Source organism: Pseudochaenichthys georgianus, chromosome 14 (assembly GCF_902827115.2).
Source record: "Pseudochaenichthys georgianus chromosome 14, fPseGeo1.2, whole genome shotgun sequence".
Classification (NCBI taxonomy): Eukaryota; Metazoa; Chordata; class Actinopteri; order Perciformes; family Channichthyidae; genus Pseudochaenichthys; species Pseudochaenichthys georgianus.
In genome coordinates, this window is record NC_047516.1 from 11300467 (window position 1) to 11311035 (window position 10569).

Sequence of the window (10569 nt, forward strand, 5' to 3'; positions counted from 1 at the left end):
CTATGTGAACATCATTTAAGTGGGTGGGTGGGTGGGGGGGAACCTAACCTCCTCTAGGGGGGTTCGGGGGGCATGCTCCCCCGGGAAGATTTGTTTTTAAATGTTGAAGTTAAAGAATCAATCTGCTGCACTTTGAGAGCAACATTAAGAAATCTATGGATAAATCTCTCAACATTGTGAAGAATTGAAGATTATATCACCTGATATATAAGAAGTGTGTTACATTTGAATGGCAGAAAGTCTTGTTGCAATTTCCAGATATTAAAAGAGGCCCCTTGAGTTTCTCTGTTAATTATCAATAATCTGTGAAAATAGCAGGGGAAGCCAAAGGGGGATTTCCCCCAGATATAATGCAGTTACATTCTTGTAGTTAATGATGCATATCCTGCAGACCTAAAGAGGCCTTGAGAATTGAGTCACACAGTTAAGAGAGACAATAGTCCTTCTGAATTATCAATAAATGTATTCAGTAAAGTGGACTCCGAGGTGAAGGGAAGTTCACAGAAGCCCTTAAGCTACAAGAACAATTAACTTCTGTTAATGATAAAGAGGTGTGTGTATTGGAGCAGCTATATGTGAATACTGCTCAAACAATACCTGTGTTTGTGTTTTATATTGATTTCTCTGTTTTATTCTTTCATGTTTGGGTACTAAATTGCTACAGCATTATGGAGTGGTTGGCTTAAACATGTGTAATTACTCTGTATGAAATAGAAGCAGCTTTTTCATGACAGAAGACTAGAAAGGTAGGGGAGGAGACATTCTTCTTAAAATCTCCAACATGTCAGGGAAGTCTACATATCTTGAATAGTAGATGTGTGTGTTTAATTACTTTGTATTAATAATAGCAGTCTGGAAATATGAGAAATGAAACCTTTGTATTATCTTTGTGAGCAAGGGAATATTCTTTAGACACAACCGAAGTCTCTGGAATGCTGCAGGATGGGCTCTGTGGGAGGAGAATCTCACCCGACTCTAGGGCTGCACGATTTTGGGAAAAAATCTAATTGCGATTTTTCTGACAAATATTGCGATTCGAATTGCGATATTTATTTTTAAGCGACCCAATGGAAGTTTATTGTAAAATGCGGCCATAACTCCGGCTAGGAAGGTCGTATCAACGTGCTCCCGTCTCTAGCACCCCCGCAGCCCGAGCTACGAGTGAAAGAACTAAACTTACATGAAACTTCCGTTGGGTTGCTTTAAAGTCAAGCTTCAGTTAAAGATTCACCCTTTTAGATGTAAAACATGTGATGGAGCTTTACTAACCTGACTCAGATGGTTTGTTTCACCAAACTATCTAGGAAAGCTCCATTGGAAGCCATTTGGAAAGGGCAGGCACTTTCAAAAGCACTTGGCAGGTGATTGGATCAATCTGTCTATCACCTTCTATCATGGGCCTCTTCTGATTGATTAGCAATGGCTGGTACATGTGGAGCACAGCACTTATGATTGGTGTGGATGAGTGACACACAAGAAAAAAAAAAAAGTTGTAAAAAAAAAAAAATGTAAAAAAAAAAGTTAAAAAAAATCGCAGGCTTTGCGATTTAATAATCGCATCATCTCGAATCGCGATTTCGATTTAAAATCGATTAATCGTTCAGCCCTACCCGACTCCTCCCCGTTGTTCCTCTATATCTCCTGTTTGTGTTTGTGTGTTCGCTCTCTCTTCCTCCTGCTGACAAGACAAGTAAATTGATCTCCCAGCGGGAAGAACCAGAGCCGGAGTAATCCGGATTACTTCGGGATTGCGTTGTATTTGACCATTAAAGCAGATTATTGTTTAACCCTTATCCTGGTTGTTTGGAGTTTTCCTTCTTTTAAAACAAACTCATATAGGAACGGCGCGGAGCAGAGGTTCTGCCCCAACAACATCCATATGAAACGGAACTGTAAACAGATTTTCTTTTTCTTTATGGATATTTTACAAATCACTCCCCTTTCAAACTATATTCTTGTTTCCTCTTAAGCCCTGAGCCTGTTTTTGAGGTTTCAGGCTCGAAAATGCCACTAACACAACAAAGACTATATCTTCACTTCTAAAAGGGGTAAATTAATAATCTTTTCTCTCAAAGCAAGGTTACATCTGTGAGTTGGATGTAGAAGTGTCAGAATCAATATAGATGTTTTTATTTTAAAGTAAATTCAGATGGAACATAGTAAAAACATGTAAATTCTAATGTCCGCCTAAAAAAAAAAAACCTTACTTATAGTGATAACCAGTACTCGAGTTGAGGGGGGATGAGGGGGGATGGCATCCCCCCTGAAATAAAAACGGTCAAAATCATCCCCTTTCTAAAACGGCCATTCCCCCTTTCCATCCCTTATGTAATTTTTTTCAACATTCATTTTGCGCATTTTGTGAGCACGCACACACGCAATGACATTTTTACCAAGTCACTGACGCTATACTATGCGAGTGCCCTAGAGGGCGCCAGAGCGCCGTGATGCGCCTGTTTGATCGATGCCAGAAGGTGCATAGCAGCACTAGCGCAGGTAACGGTCATCACAATGGCCAAGCGACCAGGAGGACAACGCGATCTGAGGGACTTCATATTTAAAAATACTAAAAATAACATTTCAGGTAAGTCGAGAGTCATTAATCTTAGCAATAACAACTTAGTTTGGAGTTTAGCTAAGTTTTTCTCTCGTGTTAGCTAAGACTCAAAACTATAGGTTACTTACGTAACCCCGGTTCTCAGAGTAACATGAAGTGAGATGTCTCACTATGGGATGCGCCTCATCGTGGAGCAAACAGAAGCATCAATCTCATTACGCCAATCCTGATTGGCTGGTGATCTTGACGTCAACGTCAGGGAATCACCCCCTATAAGTAGCTTGCGCCACGACGCATGCGTCATTGAAAATAAGCACCTCTTCTCGCTTCACCATAGCAAGGAGGGCCGTCTGGTGAGACATCTCACTTCATGTTACTCTGAGGCCTGGGGTTACGTAAGTAACCTATAGTTCTCATTCATAACACTCCGTTCGATGTCTCACTATGGGAAATTGTAGCTCCCGTATTGCCAGACGAGCTTATCTCGAAAATCACCAACCAACCAGAACTTAACAGGTAGAGTCCCGACTCAACAAGGTGCCCAGCATTGCTCGGGCCACGCTTGGAGCGGAGACGTCTAGCCTGTAAAAGCGGACAAAAGTGAGCGGCGAGGACCAGCTCGCCGCTGCACAGATGTCTTGGATGGAAACACCCTTGAACAAAGCCCAGGATGTAGCCAGGCCCCCGAGTCGAGTGAGCCCGCAGACCCGAAGGTGCTTGCAAACTCTGACTCGTATAGGCCAAAGCAATTGCCTCCAGTGGGAGAGCCGTTGCTTAGTAACAGGCTTGCCCTTGTGAGGGTTAGCCCAGGACACAAAGAGTTGGTTATTAAGACAAAGCTCCTTTGATCTGTCCATATATGTGCGTAAAGCCCGGACTGGACACAACAGATCCTGCTGCTGCTCCCCGGAGGAAACCAGCGGCGGAGGAAATGCCTCAATGTCAATTGGGGTACACGAACCAACCACCTTTGGTGTAAAGGCAGGGTTGGGCTTCAACAACACTCTCGTTTGCCCTGGGGCGAACTGAGTGCATGAAGGATGTACAGACAGCGCATGAATATCACTGACCCGCTTGGCGGATGCCAGGGCCAGTAACAGCACTGTCTTGAGTGACATATGTTTCATGTCAGCTCCTTCCAGGGGTTCAAATGGGGTCATTCTGAGCCCATTTAAAACCACTGCCAAGTCCCATAAGGGCACCAGTGACCTGGAGACAGGGAGGAGCCTGCGAGCTCCCTTCATAAAACGGCAGACCAAAGGATGTTGGCTAGCCGTCTTACCCTCAAAGCCCACATGGCATGCAGCAATAGCAGCCAGGTACACCTTGATCGTGGAGAAAGCTATGTGTTTATCGATCAAGTCCTGTAGAAATGATAAAATCACCCCGACAGGACATTGAAAGGAGATGTGTCCTTCTGAGGGAGTCCCACTGTATTCAGATTGTGAAGGATCGCCCCCCCCCCTTGCCTGAGACAGTATGTCCCTAGTGGGAGCTGCCATGGCTGCCCGCACAACAGCTGAGTTGGGGGTATCAGAGCCAGGGTTGGGAACGCGTACAGAAGACCCGGAGGTCAATCGTGTACGAGTGCGTCCCCGCCTAACGGTGCGTTTAAATCGTGCATTAAAGAGAACAGCTGTCATTGAGCATGTTCTCTTTATGCGAACAGATTTAACGTGGCTCTGCCGTAACGCACCCACAGCGGACTCACGATCTTTGGATGTGGAGTCCAGTCTGCATAGAGGGGTGCACCTCTGGACAGTAGTTCTGTCCCGAGGTACATCACTCCTGGTACATGCGTCGCTCTCAGAGAGAGGAGACGTCTGCCGCTCCAAGGGATCAGTTTGTGTGCCAGTGTGTGTGACTGGAGACAACGCAATCTCCCTTGGCGGTTCATACACGATACTGTGGTCGTGTTGTCTGTCCTCACGAGGACATGATGTCCTCTGAGAGAAGGCAGAAAGCGTTTCAGGGTGGGGAACACCGCTAAAAGCTCCAGGTGATTTACGTGCGCCCGCTGGAGGTCTCTGCTCCAGAGACCCCTCACTGGGCGACCTTCGTAAATACCCTATCAGCCTGTCAGACATGCGTCCGTGGTGACCACCTTCCGTGAAAGGACAGCACCCGTAGGCGCGCCCCGTACTAGAAAAGTCGAGTGCGGCCAGTGGCGTAGTGCCACTACGCATTTCATAATAACCAATACTTTCCGCACGCCGTGGCGCGCGGGGTTTAGTTTTATTATGAGACCCATGTTGAGCAGGTGCTTTACGAGGACATTTGTCTGCGTAATCTGACTCTGCTCAGCGGGCATTATAGATAAAATCCTCCTTTCTAGGAGAGAGAGAATCTCTCTCTCCAGAGTATGGGTTGACTCTCTCCGGGCTTGTGAATACAGATAGCCCGAGAAGCGAGGGGGGGTGACGGTGACTTGGAGTCTGTAGCTCCGTGTAACTGTCTTGAGAACCCCAAGCAGATATCGTGAGTATCTCCCGCTGTATGCTCCTTAGAGCCAGCTGAGATGTCACGTCTCTTCCCCTCTGAGTCTCTATTTGTTGTGTTATGGGGCCCTCCAGTGTCTGAACACTGTGGTGCACCATTTCGACAATCCCCACCGACACAGCGCATGCGTGTGGCGGTGGTGCCCTTACGGCTCCAGCCGGCACTGCGCATGCGCGTGACGGTGGTGCCTTCACGACCCCAGCCGGCACTGCGCATGCGCGTGGCGGTGGTGCCTTCACAGACCCGTCAATTGTTCGCCCTTTGAGAGAGGCCGTGGCTGCTCTCAGAAGGGGAACAGTTGACGGACTGTTTATTGTTTTTATTGTTTTTCTTTTCATTTTTTCGAGCTGTGCCCTTGGCTCTAAGCCTGGATGCGTCAGCGGAAAATGTTTTATGACACAAAAATCAATAAGTGTGTGACATGTGTGTGACATGTGTTTATGCAGACTTGAGGATGGTGTTGAGGTATCTCTCGAGGCGGCGGGAACACATTTAGAGCTGGGGAACCGTAGACTTCCAGCTCTGTCACAGAGGGGAGAAGGAGGGGCTGTCAGGCCGCTCGCTTCTTCTTCCTCGACTGCTGGCCAAAATTCTGGGTTGGCTGCACCTGGGCTGCAGCCGGAACCGGAGATTTTCTAGGCCAGCTCGCCCTCGTCCCCTGCCTGGGCTGGGGACGAGGGGCGGACTGCGACCTCTGCGTTTTCGGTATTTTGAACCGAGCAGGGTTCGGGGCAGCTTGGACGAAGGGCTGCCGCTGCGAAGGCAGCGGCTGGGCCCTTCGAGGGAGGCAAAGGTGGAGGGCCTCGTCCTCCTTCTTTTTCGACTCGCATCTCCTCTGCATGGAGGCAAGAGCGGAGCCGAAAATCCCCTCGGAAACGATGGGCATGTCAAGCACATCCTCCTTTTACCGGTCCGGGAGGTTGGTGAGGTTGAGCCATCTAGCTCTTTCCTGCACCACCATGATCCCCATTGTTTTGCATGTCTGTGACTGCGGCCAACTCGTCCAGAACGGCCGGTCCAGGATTACTCGACATATCCTCACAGAGCTCCGCTTGGTATGCGGTTCGCAGTGAGGAAACGTTCAGAGCCCTGGCGGACAACGCTGCGGCTCTGTAGGACCGTTCAGTCATGGTCGACTGGAATCGGTCCACCTTCGCTGGCAGCGTGGGGTTCCTGCTTGGTGACGGGACCAGCCTCGGTAGGAGGTGGGCTGCCACCAGCAGTTCCATCAGCGGTATGCGGAGCAGGCCGAGCCTCTCCATACCGTCGCAGTCTAGGGAGGAGACACCCTGGATTGGGGCCTTGTTGCTAAAGGGTTGGTCCCTCCACGAGACCGACACCTCATCCAACATCTCCGGGAAGACCGGGAGGAGTTGCCTCCTTGTCCTCGTTGCTTGGGGATAATGTTTCCCCTCGTAACGGGACCTGGCGGTCTCCTTGGCCATTTCGGGACACGGGATGTCTAGCCTGGACGCAGTGCGCTGACACGCGGCCTGCAGGTCCATGCTCAGACAGGACGAAGCTGGTGTGCTATCACCCGGGAGAGCAGCCATCGCTCCCGGCTTTGCCGTTTGAGCCCTGGTGAGACGTGGGGCTCCGTTCCCGCGTCTCTTGCCGCCACCAGGTTCCGGCCTGACACGGCGTGGGATCCCGGTTCCGCAGCTGCCGCTGTTAGTGAGCCCCAGACCGACACAGCGAGGGGCTCAGTCTCTGCGGCAGACGCCCCCGTGTCTTGATTGCCAAACGGCGAATCAGTGGACATGAGGGAGTCCTGTTCCAACAAGCTAGCTTGGTGTGCTAGCCGTTGGTGGAGTCTCTTTCGGGTGAAATGGGCACAATGCCCGCACGAGCCGGGGTTGTCGATAGCCTCCTGGGCGTGTTCCAGCCCGAGGCAGGACGAGCAGACCTGGTGTGAGTCTGTGCCTGCTATCTTCAACCCGCAGCCGCATGACCGAGCCTCCGAGTCCCTGACTCCTCTGGTGTGAGGGGGAGAGGCGTCCATCTTGTTCGCCTCGTGGCGTGGAGAGGACCCGCTCGTAACAGGTACGTCGTTGAGAGAAAAGTGTTACCAACCCGTCCTTAATCCGGAGAAAAAGGGACGGTGTGGGTCCTTTGTTCTCAAAGAATATTGACTGGTGTGTCAATATACTTCTAATCCTTTTCTCCTCCGTGAGAGAGAAAAAGAAAAGCGTCCTCGCTACCGTGGTGTCGGTAGTAAGGGGAAGCTAGCTAGCAACTGGTGCGTAGCTAGCTTGAAAAAATCAGACCTACCTTACTTTCCGGGGAAGAGAAGGGCAAGGTCGATTTCAATACTAACTGGCGTTAGTATTACCGTCTTCCTGCAAAGCAGAAGGAGTAGCCGGCGAGCGCCCGTCGACCGAAATGGTTATATTTGGGTTCAGTCTGTGGACCGTTAAGCTTGTCCGGCTACTATAGAGATGTGCTCTGAAGCGAGAAGAGGTGTTTGAATGACGCATGCGTCGTGGCGCAAGCTACTTATAGGGGGTGATTCCCTGACGTTGACGTCAAGATCACCAGCCAATCAGGATTGGCGTAATGAGATTGATGCTTCTGTTTGCTCCGCGATGAGGCGCATCCCATAGTGAGACATCGAACGGAGTGTTATGAATGAGAACTGTTGATGAAATGATACCACCAGCACCAGAAGAGCTGAAACCCCTCCTTCAAGCAGTGAACACTCTGGTCATCTCCACAGCTGAGTGTGAATGTGGGTTTAGTCAGATGAACATTTTAACCACAACTAGAAGCTCCCTAGAGGTAAAAAGCATGTCAGCCTTGCTTTTCATCAAGTGTGTTGGCCCTCCACTGAACAAGTTCAGACCAGATGTATATGTCAAGACTTGGCTTCAAAGCCATTGCTTAGCTAACAATCCGAAAGCAAGAGCCAGAAAAATTGAGACCAAAAAGCATGATTATGAAACATTGGGAATGTTAACATAAAATATTTGTATTTGAACTGCAATAAAATGATGACGGATCAATATTTTCAAAAAAAATTCAAAATTGTTTTCATGAAGTGTTTAATTTACATAATGATTTAATTAATTACGATACAAATTTAACCCTTTAGATACCAGTTTTGATCGTATACCAGTAACTGCTTTTTTGAAAAAATACACTATAATTCAATATTCTAAAAACTATTTTGACTTTATTATTAGTATAATCAGTTGATCCATCTGAATAATAAATGAGGGACTGTTAACCTACAAGATTTGTACCATAGACTTCCATTATAACCACATATTTGTATCCCCTCCCCCCCTTTAAATTAAAGTGAAAAAAAGATTTTGCACTAATTGTCCTCTGCATTTGACCCTAAATGTTAGTGGTGCCATGGCAGCCCGGGGACCGACTCTAATTCTGAGGTGCCTTGGTCAAGAGCAATGAAAGGAGTATTTGAACATCCATAACATGCATGTTGTTTTAGGAGTATAATAATTATCTATAATATAGTCTATTATCTATAATTATCTATGCTGGTTGGTCTCCCAATCAGCACAAATTATGTCCCCATAATGAAAAAATCCACCATCCCCCCTGATTTTTTATTACAACTTGAGTACTGGCTATAACCCTGAAGTGAAATAAGTATTTGATACTGGAGGGTTTTTGTTTTATTCTTATCTAAAAATAGAGGGCTGATAGCTCATATATCCTCCTGGGACCCAGCCCATTGAAAATGAACACTGTAGTGGACATTTTGTTAACATGCATCTCATTTTACTCTTTTGAGCTACTCTATCAATCCCTGATGTACTGTACAGAGGACATCCTGGTCTTTTCAGTGATATGTCATTGGTTAAAATTGCATGCTGGGAAGTTCCTCTTTCTTTTCATCCAAAATGGCTGGCATACGAAAAACAAAATGGTATTGAAGCAGTAGGAGAAGTCAAATATTGTTGAATAATTGAAATGTTTACCATGAAAATCATATATGTTCTTGTTTATTAACATGTGAGGAACTATATAATTAGTTCTGAAAGCAATTAAATAATTCAAGTTTTCAAATAACAGCCCTTTTATAAATGTCCATTCTAGTGGACGTCAGGACCGTCTTCATGGACTTTATGACTCAATATTGTTGCAGGAGACAGAACTGAAGCAGACATTTTCTGTACCAGATAGTTCAGGGAGATTAAGATTTTGAGCTCTCAGATGATGAGAGAGGGGAGGATTTCACACCTGGGATAGAAGAGGGTCAAGAAGAAAAGGGGGGAAAGATGCAGGAGGCTCCATGAGCGCACAGATAGATACATAGAGACAGATAGGAACAAGCTGGAAAGACATGGCCCTCTGTGGGCCAAGAGTAGCACGTATGTCTTATTGTTGTTTTTATTTTAAGTGGAGCCATGAAAAATGAGAATTGTCTCAGGAATGCAAGCTTTGTTTCTATGAGCAGGTCAAATGGAGACCACATCCATACAATTAGTCAAGATGACCCTACAGCCCATGCTGACTGGAGTCCAATGAGGTACTTTCCCAGTAAATTGACTACAAAGTCTTTGAAGATCTGGAAAGATTCACCAAAAACCAAGCTGGATTTGTATTGACCAAATAAACAGCAATGTTCAGATCAATTAATTATTCATGTTTTAAATAAAGGTGAATGTATTATTGTATTAATATCACTCTATAACCATAATACGTTACATAGTCCATCTGTTAATTTTAAGTCTAAATTGCAAGATGTTTTTTTTTAACCCTAAACAGGTAGGAAATCACAAAAAAAAGGAAATTGGAAGACACTTTTTTTCCTCGGGTCCCAGGAGGATATGAGACTTCAACGATCTTTTATTTTGAAACTGTACATCAGATTGTCCTGATTCTCCCTAGGTAACTAGATGGGGTGTCCTGCTATCACCCTGAAGTGAAATAAGTATTTGATACTGGAATGTTTTTGTTTTATTCTCATCTAAAAACAGAAGGATGATAGCTCATATATATATGAGACTTCAAAAGTCTTTTATTTTGAAACTCTACATCAGATTGTCCTGATTTTCTCAGTGACTAGATGGGGTGTCCTGCTATCACCCTGAAGTGATATTAGTATTTGATATTGGACTGTTTTTGTTTTATTCTCATCTAAAAACAGAGGGATGATTTTGAAACTCTTTAAGTTTTACATTCACTCAGTTATAATATGGTAGTTATACGTAGTTTGTCTTACATTATTATTGATCACATTAGGCCTATATAGTACATATTTTAATATGTTTGGTATAATTGTTATTGACCGAATAAGCACTTTTATTTTGAAGGCAGTTTTTCCAGGCCACTACCGTAATGCATAGGATATTCGCGCACCGCGAAACAACGCGGATGCTGGCTTGACTGTGTTTTCCGAAGTGAGTGAAGGCAGGCTTGACCGCAGTTTCTTTTCTCAGAATTAGCACTGACTTGATATTATCAATCTAATACTAATTGCAACATAGTCTTTTCTACTCAAATGTACTTTTCCCCATAGGAATACTATGTAACACAAGCCTCCA